General features: G+C 41.5%; 1 pseudogene; it reads right to left on the reverse strand.

Moving 5' to 3' along the window:
- Positions 1 to 7,065: 7,065 nt before the first annotated feature.
- On the reverse strand, positions 7,066 to 7,183 carry LOC124596828 (annotated as a pseudogene).
- Between the last annotated feature and the right edge of the window lie 9,963 nt (positions 7,184 to 17,146).

The following is a 17,146-nucleotide window of genomic DNA, read 5'->3' on the forward strand; positions in this document are numbered from 1 at the left end:
CTTCCTATCGGTTAAATTTCGCATCTGTAGCACGTAAACTTCGAGGTGTAGCAATTTTAATGGCCAGTAGTGTAGATGAGGGCAGAGGGTCGGGGGTGGGGGGGGGGGGGAGAGGGGGTGCGATGGGGAGTTTCCGTTGTGAGATGGATCAGGTCTGCAATGTCTGTCAATCGGACGTCGAAATTGTATCAGCTATCCTGATTCAGGAAGACGTCTTTTTCTGGAGCATGATGGTGCGGCTAGACGAACACATCTAATGAAGTTACACAGCACCCAGGTATGGCTGGCACCATACCCCCGCTTTGCTCATCGTAGTAAGCGTTTACGAAGCAGGTGTGACACAGGGCAATCTATCAAGCGATATAAACTTAACTGGATAGTAATAATACCAACTGCTGCAAATTACATGTAACTGAAATGAAACACTACATTCAAAAATCGCCACAACAATGCTACTGCACACATGATTTTCGACGACTGAGTTTGGCAGCAACCGGACACAAAATACAACTGTTCCAAGACTTGCGACGTCTACCAATATAGAATTACGCCGCCCAAACAGCAAGATAAAGTGTGAACATACCATGTAGCATTCTACTCCCTAGAGAAGGAGTATGAAGCAGCGCAGAACAAAGACGTTCGGGGCACGCTGCACCTAATTCAGCTGCAGATTGCCACCTAGTTATTCCTTGCTCGCACTTCACTTGGTATCTCCAGTGTCCGTCTTACAAAGATGTGTTGAGTGTGCTGTACGTACGCGGAGGTCGACGAATCTTCTACATGAACTTCTAGTTCATTCACATATTTATACAGACTTCACTGAAAACGCCAGTGGCGTAGATTTCGCAATGTTATACACCATGCCAGGGCACTGTATAAAAAGTTTCAAGTAATTAATTATTGAACGATATCTTCGCGTGTTTCCCTCAGAGCTCTATTGCGACTTGATTCCCATATGCACTGAACGCCCCATACCTTGTTTTGTGTTCCATTTAGCGGATATTACTCACTACTGTCCAGCGTAGCAGCGAGGGACGTGCTTGGTATCGCAGAGTTAAGGAAAAAATAACTTGTGTATGAGCCACAGATTCGCGGTGCTGAAATGTCGGGTAGTGGGGCCGATTTAGCGTACCTTCTGTGGGCTGTTGTTGCTTGACCCGTGGCCCTGCCGGGGCTGCAGGAAGCAGAGGTGAGCGACATCCTCTTCAGCCTTAAGAGCTGCCTTAGCAGAGTTGGAATCTGTATTCCCCTTTGTAGTAATTAGCGAACCATCTCGCTCACACTGGAACTGCACACTGTGTTGTCAATTACGTTAACAGAGCACAGACTTTCCGTAGAGTCAGACCAACCGACTCTGTGTGTAAAGTACTGTCTGAACAGTAGCTGGGTGGCGAAAACTGTCTTTTAATGAATTACTCTGAATGCTTTCTTGCGCTCAGCCACAAAGTTTCCGTCAGTTAGAAGAGTTAGTGATTTGTGTGCAAGCTGTTGGGCATGTTGACAAAAAAGTGGAAGAGTTTTTGGTTGTAGAAGACAGAAAGCTGAAGATAGTAGCCCGTACCGGCGGCCATATTCATTAACGATAAAATATACATCTACATCTACATCTACATCTATACTCCGCGAGCCACCTTACGGTGTGTGGCGGAGGGTACTTATTGTACCACTATCTGATCCCCCCTTCCCTGTTCCATTCACGAATTGTGCGTGGGAAGAACGACTGCTTGTAAGTCTCCGTATTTGCTCTAATTTCTCGGATCTTTTCGTTGTGATCATTACGCGAGATATATGTGGGCGGTAGTAATATGTTGCCCATCTCTTCCCGGAATGTGCTCTCTCGTAATTTCGATAATAAACCTCTCCGTATTGCGTAACGCCTTTCTTGAAGTGTCCGCCACTGGAGCTTGTTCAGCATCTCCGTAACGCTCTCGCGCTGACTAAATGTCCCCATGACGAATCGCGCTGCTTTTCGCTGGATCATGTCTATCTCTTCTATTAATCCAACCTGGTAAGGGTCCCATACTGATGAGCAATACTCAAGAATCGGACGAACAAGCGTTTTGTAAGCTACTTCTTTCGTCGATGAGTCACATTTTCTTAGAATTCTTCCTATGAATCTCAACCTGGCGCCTGCTTTTCCCACCATTTGTTTTATGTGATCATTCCAGTTCAGATGGCTCCGGATAGTAACTCCTAAGTATTTTACGGTCGTTACCGCTTCCAATGATTTACCACCTATGGCATAATCGTACTGGAATGGATTTCTGCCCCTATGTATGCGCATTATATTACATTTATCTACGTTTAGGGAAAGCTGCCAGCTGTCGCACCATGCATTAATCCTCTGCAGGTCCTCCTGGAGTACGTACGAGTCTTCTGATGTTGCTACTTTCTTGTAGACAACCGTGTCATCTGCAAATAGCCTCACGGAGCTACCGATGTTGTCAACTAAGTCATTTATGTATATTGTAAACAATAAAGGTCCTATCACGCTTCCCTGCGGTACTCCCGAAATTACCTCTACATCTGCAGATTTTGAACCGTTAAGAATGACATGTTGTGTTCTTTCTTCTAGGAAATCCTGAATCCAATCACAAACCTGGTCCGATATTCCGTAAGCTCGTATTTTTTTCACTAAACGTAAGTGCGGAACCGTATCAAATGCCTTCCTGAAGTCCAGGAATACGGCATCAATCTGCTCGCCAGTGTCTACGGCACTGTGAATTTCTTGGGCAAATAGGGCGAGCTGAGTTTCACATGATCTCTGTTTGCGGAATCCATGTTGGTTATGATGAAGGAGATTTGTATTATCTAAGAACGTCATAATACGAGAACACAAAACATGTTCCATTATTCTACAACAGATTGACGTAAGCGAAATAGGCCTATAATTATTCGCATCTGATTTATGACCCTTCTTGAAAATGGGAACGACCTGCGCCTTCTTCCAGTCGCTAGGTACTTTACGTTCTTCCAGCGATCTACGATAAATTGCTGATAGAAAGGGGGCAAGTTCTTTAGCATAATCACTGTAGAATCTTAAGGGTATCTCATCTGGTCCGGATGCTTTTCCGCTACTAAGTGATAGCAGTTGTTTTTCAATTCCGATATCGTTTATTTCAATATTTTCCATTTTGGCGTCCGTGCGACGGCTGAAGTCAGGGACCGTGTTACGATTTTCCGCAGTGAAACAGTTTCGGAACACTGAATTCAGTATTTCTGCCTTTCTTCGGTCGTCCTCTGTTTCGGTGCCATCGTGGTCAACGAGTGACTGAATAGGGGATTTAGATCCGCTTACCGATTTTACATATGACCAAAACTTTTTAGGGTTCTTGTTTAGATTGTTTGCCAATGTTTTATGTTCGAATTCGTTGAATGCTTCTCTCATTGCTCTCTTTACGCTCTTTTTCGCTTCGTTCAGCTTTTCCTTATCAGCTATGATTCGACTACTCTTAAACCTATGATGAAGCTTTCTTTGTTTCCGTAGTACCTTTCGTACATGATTGTTATACCACGGTGGATCTTTCCCCTCGCTTTGGACCTTAGTCGGTACGAACTTATCTAAGGCGTACTGGACGATGTTTCTGAATTTTTTCCATTTTTGTTCCACATCCTCTTCCTCAGAAATGAACGTTTGATGGTGGTCACTCAGATATTCTGCGATTTGTGCCCTATCACTCTTGTTAAGCAAATATATTTTCCTTCCTTTCTTGGCATTTCTTATTACACTTGTAGTCATTGATGCAACCACTGACTTATGATCACTGATACCCTCTTCTACATTCACGGAGTCGAAAAGTTCCGGTCTATTTGTTGCTATGAGGTCTAAAATGTTAGCTTCACGAGTTGGTTCTCTATCTGCTCGAAGTAATTCTCGGACAAGGCAGTCAGGATAATGTCACAAGAGTCTCTGTCCCTGGCTCCAATTCTGATTGTGTGACTATCCCATTCTATACCTGGTAGATTGAAGTCTCCCCCTATTACAATAGTATGATCACGAAACTTCTTCACGACGTTCTGCAGGTTCTCTCTGAGGCGCTCAACTACTACGGTTGCTGATGCAGGTGGTCTATAGAAGCATCCGACTATCATATCTGACCCACCTTTGATACTTAACTTAACCCAGATTATTTCACATTCGCATTCGCTAATAACTTCACTGGATATTATTGAATTCTTTACTGCTATAAATACTCCTCCACCATTGGCGTTTATCCTATCCTTGCGGTATATATTCCATTCTGTGTCTAGGATTTCGTTACTGTTCACTTCCGGTTTTAACCAACTTTCCGTTCCTAATACTATATGCGCACTATTTCCTTCAATAAGAGATACTAATTCAGGAACCTTGCCCTGGATACTCCTGCAGTTTACCAATATTACGTTAACTTTTCCTGTTTTTGGTCTCTGAGGACGGACGTTCTTTATCAACGATGATAATGTCCTCTCTGGTAAGCCGTCAGGTATTTTATCGTTTCGCCCAAGGGGGGGTCCCTCTAACCTAAAAAACCCCCGTGTGCACGCCACACGTACTCTGCTACCCTAGTAGCTGCTTCCGGTGTGTAGTGCACGCCTGACCTGTCTAGGGGGGCCCTACAGTTCTCCACCCAATAACGGAGGTCGATGAATTTGCAACCATTATAGTCGCAGAGTCGTCTGAGCCTCTGGTTTAGACCCTCCACACGGCTCCAAACCAGAGGACCGCGATCGACTCTGGGCACTATGCTGCAGATATTAAGCTCAGCTTGCACTCCGCGTGCGATGCTGGTTGTCTTCACCAAATCAGCCAGCCGCCGGAAGGAACCAAGGATGGCCTCAGAACCCAAGCGGCAGGCGTCATTCGTTCCGACATGTGCTACTATCTGCAGCCGGTCACACCCAGTGCGTTCAATAGCTGCCGGAAGGGCCTCCTCCACATTACGGACGAGACCCCCCGGCAAGCACACCGAGTGCACACTGGCATTCTTCCCCGACCTACCCGCTATTTTCCTGAGGGGCTCCATAACCCGCCTAACGTTGGAGCTCCCTATAACTAATAGGCCCGCCCTCTGTGACTGTCGGGACCTTGCCGGAGAATCGGCCACTGGCCCAACAGGCGAGGCATCCTGTGGTGGCTCGGAAACGATGTCATCACCACTAGGAAGCACCCCGTACCTGTTGGAAAGGGGTAAGGCAGCTGCCACGCGGCCAGATCCCACCTTTGCCTTTCGGCCAGGCACGCGCGAGCCCACCACTGTCCGCCATTCACCCTGGAGTGATGGCTGACCGGTAAGATGCTCACTGTGTTAAGTGGTAAGGGAGTGATTACATTTCAAGAAATTGTACACGGCAGGAAAGCTTAAGTGACAGTTGATGGTATATGTGGGGGAAGCTTTGCAAAAAGATTGTCTGTTTCACTATCAATGAGATTGGGCTTTTATTTCTTGTGAGTGGAGTAAACTCATATAATTTTCAGGCAGGGCTGAGTCTTGCAAGCTGCACAATTCTGCAAAGATGCGGATTTTGGTAATTATTAAAGTTAAGATTCGAATTGGTGATTTTACGAGGACATTTCCAATTAAGATGGCACATAATTTGCCTGTATCGGCAGTTATAGCTTCTGTGATTGTCTGTAAGGTTGGGTTAGTTCCCCCTTGGAGTCAGAGAAAGTTTTATTTTGAATTGGCACGTCAGAAAGCCTTTATGTTCTGTAAACATGTGGCGAATGGACAGTGAGGGTATGGCAACCAAGTTACTAATTCAGTCAGTATCGATGTTCTGGCTTATGATCTTTACCAGACGAACAGAGGAAACATTGTGAAATAATGTGATGAATTTAGGGTTGTGTTTACTAGCAGATTAGGTGAGATTAAAGGAACAGTTGTTGAAATTGACTACAGACGAGATGTTACATGAACGAGTTAAAAGGCCATCTGAATCCCCATACCAGTCTCCTACTTTTATAGTGCCCAAGTGGGGTGAGATCAGTTTTTGAATAATGTGCTGTGACTCTTCAATCTATAATCCTTCCTGCTTTGTACTCGTACTTCTCATAGTTCTAAGTGGCAAAGGTATTCACCACCTTTGAATTAAGCCAAGCCTCCTATCAAATTCCGCTAGCTGAGGAGTTGTCAGCAGGGGCAGCCATGCCATCCGGTATGTTGGAAGGAGTTTTTCTGACCTTAAATTTGGGTGTGTCTATCATTGTCTTGATGATTTCAACATCTTCAGTGAGGAATTTCACAAACACGTAGGCCACGTTAAAGAAGTGATTCAGCTGTTGCGTAATACTGGGTTTACGGTTAATCTGTCAACGATTTGATTTTCTCGGCCTGAAGTTTCATTCTTAGGTCATTGTTTCTAGTGAAGATATTAGGATTAATCAGAGCCAGACAAAGGCTATTTTTTTCTCCCTTTACCCGAAAATGTAAAAACTGTGACTTGTTTAATTGGGTTGTAACCTACACCCATAAATTTATTCCTAATTTTGCAGAAATAGCAGCATATTTAAATAATCTTCAGAAGAATGAAAGGAGATTCGTGTGGGATCCATCGCAATAAGCGTCCTTTGAGGCTTGAATGAAAGCCCAAGCGAGCGCGTCCGTTTTCGCATGGCTGATTTTAGCAAGGAATTTGTTGTTCAAAGTGATGCCTCGAAAGACGCTCCTCGTCCTTTTGTAGAAAGGGGTGGTCCGAAGGCAGCCTATTGCGCGTGCCTCATATAGCCTGTCTCCAGTGCAAGCCAAATATCCCGTCTACAAGCTGGAGGTGCTGACAGTTTTGTTCATCCTCTGTAAGTTTAAACTAAATCTGGTAAAATCATTTCTCGAAGTAACCTACATCCAGGCACTAAGTTGGATATTGGCAAAATTAAAAAAAAAAAATACCCTCCGTCTACAGGCCACAAGTGGCCCATCGCGACCATGCGACCGCCGTGTCATCCTCAGACGAGGATGCGGATAGGAGAGGCGTGGGGTCAGCACACCACTCTCCCGGTCGTTATGATGGTATTCTAGACCGAAGCCGCTACTATTCTGTCGAGTAGCTCCTCAATTGGCATCACGAGGATGAGTGAACCCCGAAAAATGGCAACAGCGCATGGTGGCCTGGATGGTCACCCATCCAAGTGCTGACCACGCCCGACAGCGCTTAACTTGGGTGATCTCACGGGAACCGGCGTATCCACTGCGGCAAGGCCGTTACCGATGTTGGCAAAATACGGTCCGAATTACTATGAGGACAGTACGTATTTCTGGGTTCAATTTAGGTTTAGGCATATTAGTGGCACTGAAAACTTGGTGGATGTTGGTTTGAGTCGCATGTTTAGCCAGAAATCTGGTGAGCACCCTGATGGAAACTTCTTTGTGGAAAGTTCACCAGATTCATTAAGCAATCAAAACTGTGCTATTTTTAGAGGATTTTCATTACTCTTTAAAGGTATTGCAACACAGCAGGATGCAGATCGTGAGTTAAATTCTGTTAATGAAAAGAGGAAAGGGTAGGCTGTTGAGCCCTAATGCTTGAAGGGCAACGTGCTGTGTGGTCTGCGGGAACCAAGCTGATAAGGTCGTACTACTGATTGATTTAGTTTCTTTAGTCTTCAAATATGAAACACCGGTGGGCGGTCATTTGGGGGTTCTGAAAATCGGGATGCAGATTAGAGAGAATTTCATGAGGAAGGGGATGGATAAACAGGCTAAGTCATCGATGCTGGGGTGTGAAATTTTCGGTACAAGCAAATGTAATCTATCGTCTGATACGGATAATGAGCCACTGCAGAAATTATACGTGGATTATGTGCGTCCTTTTCCCCATTCTAGAGAGAGTGCGTCTATGCGTGCGTAGATGAATTTACATGCTTTTTCTGCTTGCTTTCTACTTGCAGTGTTACCTGTCAAGTGCAAATTAGCGTTTTCAAGGGATATTTTTGATCTTCTCTCGCCGTACTATCCAATAATTCAACGGTTTTTAACTCTACTGTCTTTCACAACTTTTCTTTTGAGATAGGGATGGCTCACAGCGCTACTAAACTATATTGTCTGAAGCCTTCCTGTGCAGAAAATGTGAACCACAGTTTACGAGAAGCCTTGATTGCGTTCCATCAGAGCGATCACATCGGATAGGATAATTCGTTGTCGTGGTTGGGGTATGCCTCTGATGTGGCGGTACTCGAAGCGCACTCAGGTGAAACTTGCTAGTCTTATGTTATCCTTTAAACTTAACTCCCTGCGTGCCAATTAACGGTCGCTAAACAACCTCCTCCTGCACAAGGTAGACGCTGCACAGATTACACCAAATATTCAGTGCTGAGTAAGAAGGTGCGGAGCGCAAAAGGAAAAAATTTAAAAGATTTTTCAATATGCCTAGCCAACTATGTTCCATACAAGGTCTTAAGGGATGGGAAAGACCCACCGTGATCCAATAGCCGTGTTAGGAAACTGCTATGTAAACAATGGGAGCTTCATCACATAATCAAGAGAAGTCAACATCTATCTGGTAAACAAAAGCTAAAGGAAGCGAAAACGAGCGCAAGTATACAAATGAGAGAAGAGTTCAACGCTCTATGGCAAGAAATTACATTTAATGATAGAAGGCTTCCAGAGACATTTCTTTATTTACAAATGCGATAGTAGTAAATCAGCTATTGAAAACTGATACACGGAAGATTTGACGGCAGAAGATGATGATGTGAAAGAGCACTGGCTTATGTCGCGAATTCTCGGAACGTTACCACCAAAACTCCATCGTTTCCTTACTGCATGGGATAAGGTTGCGGAATCAGACATAAATCTCGACACGTTATGTGAACGTTTGCGTCTGGAAGAAGATAGATTAAATAAGACAAAACAGTCAAACATATCCCAAAATGCTTTCATCTCAAAACAAAATCCCAGCAAGTCGCCAGGAAAAGTCTATAGTTCAATGTTTCAAATGCGGCAAAAACAGGCACGTAAGATAACTTTGCACAAATAAACAGTGTGCCAAATATTTAGCTTATTGTGGAGACGATTATTCAAGCAACATCTGCAAACGAAAGGGTCAATTTCACAGGAAATGTCCAAATGTAACGTTATACAGACACGACACAAGCGAAAAACTCGACAGCACAAAACCAAAAGGTTTCAGACGAAAAGTACCAGTCACTGTTGAATTATCGGTGGCGAATATAAATGGCCGGCCGCTGTGGTCGAGCGTTTCTGGGCACTTCAGTTCGGAACCGCGCGACCGCTACGGTCGCAGGTTCGAACCCTACCTCGGGCATGGTTGTGTGTGATGTCCTTAGGTTAGTTCGGTTTAAGTAGTTCTAAGTTCTAGGGGACTGATAACCTCAGATATTAAGTACCATAGTGATCAGAGCCATTTGAACCATTTTTTGAATATAAATGACATAAATTTACAAGCGAGAAAACACTTGGTACCAAGATTGTGGTGCAACACAACGCATGACATAGGGAGGACTGGTTAATAATTTACTCGTATGGAAAATTAAATCCATGAACGAAAGTGTTTATTGGCACTGCTACTGAATTAGAAGGAAATGGAGTGGGGACATTGAATTAGAGCCTTTTGGTGGACCACAGTGCTATGACATAGTTCTGGAGAATGTTTTATATCTACCGAATATAAATTTTAATTTATTTTCCGTTAGTTAAGTCTTAGATATGAGCTACGTTAATACTGCAAAAACGGTCATCTCAATTTTAAGAAGCCTCTGACAACTTGGAAACTATAGAAACAGATAGAAGCGAGCGTCAGTTGTACAAAATGTTGTTTCGTACAAAAGAGTCCATCAAACACATGATAGCAATCTCAATTAAAATGTGGCGTGAAAAGTTAACAAATCAAAATGCCGCGTTTATTAAAGACGTACTAAAAAGAGATATCATTGATTACAATATTGATGACTAGAATGAGAGCGCGTGTGTTGGTTGTATCTGGAAGTCCCAGATCTCAGTCCACAAATATTCTGAATGTTATTCGAGATTACTTGTCTCGGATGAATTTCATTTCGCAAGTAGCAGTACGGTATTTTTTGTTGCTTAAAGCAGATATTTTCTATTTACGAACTGTTAGTTTTCTGCAGACGCAAAATTAGAAACTGTCATGAAAATTGTAGAAAATTAGTTTGAGAAGAAAGCAAAATGTTTATAATCTGACAAGCGGGCCAAAAGCGAGAACGCTCTGACTGGAAAGCTTCTAGATGGAGTATTTCACTTCAGGACAAACACGTACACCCCTCCACAAAACGGAAGAATTGAAAGGGAAATGCGCGCAGTTTTCGAGACAGGTACGATCAGTAATACGTGCACGAAAACTGAATGAGAAACTGTGGATCGGAGCATTACATTATGCAATATTCTGCGTTAAATCAAACTGCAAGAAGTCCAATAAAAGGAAAAAGTCTGCTCAATTGTGGTTTGGAAGAAAAATAAATCTGGCTATTTTGAGGAGTTTTGGGTGTAACTGCTATATTTTGATTCAGGATCACAAGCTAAGAGAGCTTGAAAAGAAAACAAAGAAACAAATCTTCGTCGAATGTGATTCGGATTCGCCCTGCTACAGAATCTACCTACCGTATGAGAAGGAGGCTTCTGATAATGTCATATTTGACGAAGAACTAGAAGATAAAGAGGAAGCTGATGTAGGAAAGACTTTCACAAGCTAAAAGAAAAATGAAATCGGGTACCGGTATCCATAAGGAAACATCTGATGATTCACTGGGTGATGTCTCTGAAGTGTGCAGAGTGTCATCTTATTCCGTAACACAAAACAGGGTCTCGTCTCTAAAACTACGTGACCTTAGACTGCCTGTCAGACTTAGAGAGTATGAAATGGCTGCGCAATGCCATAATATTGCAAACTTTGGCATGATAGGCGAAGCTGAAGACGTTTATATTTGGTAGACAAAAACTGGTAAAAAGCAATGTCTAAATCACCAATAAAACTGGAAATTTGGATTCCTCCTTCCAAAGAAGGTAAAACCTTTAACCTGTCGCTGAGTGTTGCATAGAAAGCAAGACGGACGTTATAAAGCCAGATCACAGGTTACTTTCCATTGGGAAATGGGTCCACTCAGCGACTGTTGTGTAATTTATAGACGATAGAGCGCAGCAATCAGTCTTTCTTTTTTTCTTTTTCTTTTTTTTTTTGCAGGTTTTTTTACGCTAATCCAGATTTCGGCTATTTCATTGATAATGGCTAGACATTAGCCGAAAGCTGGATTTGCGTAATAAAACCTGCAGAAAAATACGACTGATTGCTAGGCTCTATCATTTATAAAGCCAGACAAGTTGCAAGAGGTTTTGAGCAAGGGAAAGGACTTGACTATCTTGACACCTTTAATCCTGTACCATGTTACGAATCAATTAGATTGCTTCTTAGTCTTGCAGCTACAAATAAACTGAAAAAAAGGCTTTTGATGTAAGGAGAGCATTTATATACAACGATGTGTGACAGGAGATCTACATGAACCAACCTGATGGATTCAGCGGTGGTACAAATAGAGTTTGAAAGCTGAAGAAGGTTTATATGGTCTAAAACAAGCTTCAAAGGACTGGAATGAAAAATTCTCAAATTATTTGACGCCATTAGGACTTGACATTGACGATGATACTTGTATTTACTATAATGAAGACAGAAGCATCATTATAGCAAAGTTTGTTGATGATGAGTTAGTTAAGGGCGGAGGATAGAAGTCATTACTGAAGTTTTGAACAAGCTCAATTAGAAGTCTGAAATAACGTTTCGCAGAATATTTCGAAATGAAGTGTCATATCTTGGGATGTAAATTAAAATAAGCTCACTGAGAATTTTTGTAAGCAAGTCTACGTACACAAAGAAAATCTTACGACAGTTTGAGTTTGATGATCTGAATCCAGTAGCTACACCCATGAACCGTGGAATGGTGGATAAAGAAAATCTTTTGTATGATGCGCCATTGTAAAGGACTGATGTCTATAGAGAAACTATCGGGAATCTGCTGTAACTTGCAACAATATCTTGTCCAGATTTGAGTTTTACAGTTAATTACTTAAGCAGACTTAGTAATAAACCAATGGTTAGTCACTGGAAAATGGTGAAAGATATTTAAGAATATCTGAAAGGAACTGTGAAGTTTGCTAAATTCTTTAATGGAGGCTCAACACTGCTTACCTTTGCTGATTCTGATTATTTAGGCGATATCTCAACAAAATGGTTCACCAGCGGAGTTCTTATCATGCGAGGACGACCAGTTGTCTGGTACGTTCGATAGTAACGTGTTGTTGCAAGTTCAACAGTTGAAGCAGAATGTTGAGACGCCCTCTCTTTGGTCGGCAATATATTATGGATACGAGGCCTCGCCCAAGAACTTGGAATTTCAGGTTTGAATGAACCGATAGAACTTGTATGGACAATCAAGCTGCCATAAATATGTTGAAGAATGCCTATAAAGAAAAAATAACAAGCGGCAAGACAACTTGCTGACATACTTAGAAAACTACACATTCGTAAAATGTTTGAAGAATTGATTAGAAAAGTAATTAAGGTGGAGCGTTGAGAGTTAACTATTTTATATGTCTTGTTATTATATATCGTGCAAGGTGCATTTATAAATGTTCCATATATTTTTCTAATAACACTGTATGTAGTAATTACTCTGTACTCAGTTAATTGCCTGTTGTTTCTTGTTCAAGCATATTGTTAGTGAATAAGTTACATTAATGTGCACTCTTTCAAACATAATAAAATTTGTACTTACCTTTAAAACAACCATTTATCAAGATCTGTTCTATCATTCTTTTCGTTTCTAGCATATTTTAAAGAATGTTTTACCATACTTGATCTTTAGAATCATATCCTTCATTGCGTCCTGGTTAATCCGAAAATATATTTTTATACCTAATCCATCATTCCAGCAACTCCTATTTTTCCTCTGACATGATTATTTTCTCTCAGTTTTCTAGTAAATTAATCCTCTTGTACTGTCTCCTTATGGAATGTGAAATCTATTTTATCCGGTACTATTCGTGAGGTAATACCTATGTCTTCCTATTCTCACGCTTTCACTTCCCCACAATGTAGAAAGAGAATATACGCACTTTTCCTAACACTTGACGCAGTATGCGTGGTGTGTGAGAGAAGTAGTGAGACTGACAACACGGTAAACGATCTGGCAAAGCTGTGTTGTTCTAACTGTGTATACTTTTGCAAACTCCTTCTCAGTTGCCGCTGTCCGCCTCTGGAACAAATTGCCCCTTACCTTGCGCAAAATTCAATCTCCTGCTGCTTTTAAGAAGAAGTTGAAGCATTTCCTACTATCATCCTCATAAAGTTCTCCACAAAATTAATGTACCAGGCCAATCCTCTCATCTGTCAAATAGCGAAGCTAGCGTCTCCTATCTTGCTCCTGAGATGCCATCCTCTTCATCTATCTCTATTAGCCAGGCAATCTTCTCTTCCTTTATATTTCCTTAATTATGTTTCATCATGTCTATTCTTCTCCTCCCTTCACCATGAGTCTCCCTCATACTCCCTGCTGCCAGCACTGCTATCTAAAATTTGTCTCTTCAATAATGTCTAATTATAACAGTACTTATGATCTACGAATATAAACTCTATATGTATGTATTTTTCCAGGTATACCTTTCTAATTGTTTATTTCACTTTTTGTACTAGATGTAGTTTAACATGCCTACTAAAAAGTATGAATTTAAAATAAGTAGAATGCCTGGTTAGATGTAAGAGAGGGCCTGATGGCCCTAATCTTGCCAGGTTAAATAAATAAATAAATATACCTATGTGTTCATTCCTTCAAGTTGCTCAGTTTGAGTTTCCACTGATTTTCGAGAACGCCACCAGTGAAGTTGTGTTTTTGTTGTTTTTTACGGAAATGGAACAGCAGAATTTAGAGCGACGTTATACCATCAAGTTTTGTGTAACACTTAGGGAATCCGCGAGTGTGACCTTTGGAAAGTTGGAACAGGCCTATGACGAACATCCGTTATCAAGAGCGCAGGTTTTTAGTAGACATAAATCATTTTTGGAAGGCAGAGAAGATGAACCTCGGCCAATGCCCTAAAACTTCGAAACCGACGAAAATGTCGAACGTGTGCATGCCCTTGTGAGATCAGATCGACGTTTAACAGTAAGGATGACGAGTGACCTGTTAAATACTTTCACCGTACATCAAATTTTGACCGAAGTTTTGCTCACGTGAAAGGTTTATGCGAAAATGATGCCGAAAAACCTCACAACTGAGCAGAAAGACAGTCGAAGAAATGTGTCCGTTGATCTTCTTGAGAATATTGGGAATGACCACGATAGTTCAGTGGTATGCTCACGAGTCCCAGAAAGCCTGGATTTTTAAGTACGATCCTGAGACAAAGCGGTAAAGTGACCGAAAATAAGACCGAATGAGAAGATCAAAGATCAAAACAATGCTGATTTTCTTTTTTGACAGTGGAGGTATCAAGCATAGTGAATTTGTTCATCCACGACAAACTGTCAACCGAGTGTTTTACAAAGACGTCTTTCAATGGCTCAGGAAAAGGTTGAATCGAGTGGGACCAGACACGGCAGACAAGTGGATGCTGCATCATCACAACATACCATGTCTCGCAGATACGAGTTTTTTGACCTCACAGCCACTTGATTTAAGGCCTTGTGACTTTTCTTTTCCCGAAATGAAAAAATAACTTTAAAGGACGTTATTTTGGGATTCTGGAGAACATTCAAAAGAATGTGACTGACCTGTTGAAGGCCCTACCAGTTGATCCCTTTCAACGGGGGTATGAAGACTGGGAACGACTCCGCCGGCGTGTAACTGCCGAAGGACACTATTTTGAAGTGGACAACATTGTTATGTGAAAAAAATTAAAACTTTGGTAGATAAAAAATCTATCTCACTTCTTTTCTAAGACACTTCAAATTCTGCCTCTCGAAATCCAAGGTGAGTCTATGATGAGACAGCCCGTCTAATCCCAACAACAAGAGAATGTTCATATTTGGTGCTAATAATAAATTATGATAAAACTTAAAGTGCCTAAAAGGAATGACAATAGTACCTATTCCATTACATTATTTCCTCTACTTTCTGTAATATCCATTATTTAACTCTAGTAACTGGTAACATTGGACACTTCCACATCTTCCTCTTGGTTTAAAAAATAACTTATCTACGACACATATCACGCTTCCTGTATCGACTTTTCGTAGAACTACATGTTTTCAACTATCGGACTTATTCGTTAATCGCTTTTCTTCCAGTAAGTCATTGCGTAAGACGCATCCGTCTTCTCAATTGATAATTTTTAAGCATTGGGCAAGTGACTACAGTTTGTTCGTACCTCGGTGTGGTTTCTACCGTAAGACTTCCGTCGTTTCCCGTGTGCCCAATGATTACTGTACCGACTGAACATTCATGCTGTCCAAAAAAAGAGTTATTCTGTAACTTAACGTCAAAGTTTCGGTGGATCTCATTAATATCATTTTGTCACTGAAGTTGACAATGCTGATTACTTCGGACTTCTTCCCTCTTTAGCTCTTTCAGAATGGTCTTCACCAACTATAGATTTTTTATCGCCTGTAGTTTTGTTTAAAATATCTAACTGGTCGAGATAATTTAATACGGTAGTAACCTTACTCCATTTCCTGCGAACCATTTTCCTTCCAGCACAAGCTAACATACAGCTAATCAATGCCTTAATTAAATGGCTCTCACTAAGAGGTTCATCTAATTATTTCATTCTGTTTGGGTGCTATTCAAAATATTTTGGAAAACACCCAAATTTCTGCTACAAGGATTTGAATTTAGCAGTTCCAACATTAATTTTTTGTTGTTAACCTTCGGACCAATATTTTTTCCGTAAATTGCCTGCTTAAGTGTTCCCAATTCTAGAACTCTTTTGCATGCAGAACTACCCATTCTGCGGCATCGCCCTCTAGGTGTTCTATTGTAATACTTACTTTCTTCTTACTTCCCCATGACGATGGTAATGCATCTTCGAAAGTTCCCAAAATATGATTGGCTGCATTGTTCCCTCAGTTTTAATGTTGAAAAGTGCTTTGACGTATGGCTACTACTACCTAACCGAAATTCTTTGCACTAGTGACTAGTTGTTGGAAGAACTTAATGGTGCCGTAGGACTTTATTAATACCACTGTCTTATCTGTTACTAGACTAAATGTTATTGGTATATTTGTAAGGTACCCCTTCTGTTCACGCCATATTTTATTTCCTCATTTTCCAGTTTTACAATTATGTATCGCATACGCAGGTATTATGTGACATTCAGTGAGTAAAGCAGTATTTCGAAACGCACATAGTCGGGAATAAGATTTCAGTTCCCACGCAGGCTGAAGGAGGTCGTGGACCACGTTGTGTTGCCACTGGATCTTTGTGCGAGGCGCTGTGGTTATACAGTCCATTAGAAAGCCGGGAGGTGCGTTGGGAAAGCACAGTAATTCTGGTGTGAAGCGAATTATCTTGCTTAATAAATATTTCCTAATATAAGTAGTTTTCTCTAATACAGATATTAGGAGAGGCCTACAGGCCATAAGTATTTTCTTACAACAGTATTACAACGCCACAAATTGTCTTAAGAAATAAGTTAATAATGTTTAAACTACCGAAAATCTACGAACGGCTATGAAATATCACATGTGTGAGTACCAGGTACAGGTGGCGCGCCATAGTAGCTGGTCGCTGATAGGATGCCTACTTCTGCCGTCAGACCATGCTCTCAGGAAATCTTTAATTTTCAGTTATTCATTATTAATTGTGTCGATATTGTTTGTTAACGTTGTTTAGTAAATAAATACATTATAACGGCACCCCTTTTGAACGTTGTTCCGAGTAATATAGGTTCCCTGTCCGTCACTTTGAATCACAGAAAGTAGAACTGCACTTTATACAGAACTCTTCGGCGCTTCTGTAAGGTACGTACACTTCGAGAACGTCTCGACAAAACAGGTAGAGAGAGTCCTACGTGATGACTCACTAAATAGTCCAAGGACGGATTGTCTTAATCTCCGAAAATCTCGGATGGGAAAGCACGGCCATACATACTGTACTCCTCTTACACCTTCCTCTACGGACTCACCTCTACGGATTCACTGGCTAAACTATTTCTGGAGGTCTTGTGCGAGGCGCACAATGAGGGGGCTCTTGCATCCTCCCTAACAACAG

The sequence above is a fragment of the Schistocerca americana genome, chromosome 2 (assembly GCF_021461395.2).
Source record: "Schistocerca americana isolate TAMUIC-IGC-003095 chromosome 2, iqSchAmer2.1, whole genome shotgun sequence".
In the NCBI taxonomy this organism is placed as follows: Eukaryota; Metazoa; Arthropoda; class Insecta; order Orthoptera; family Acrididae; genus Schistocerca; species Schistocerca americana.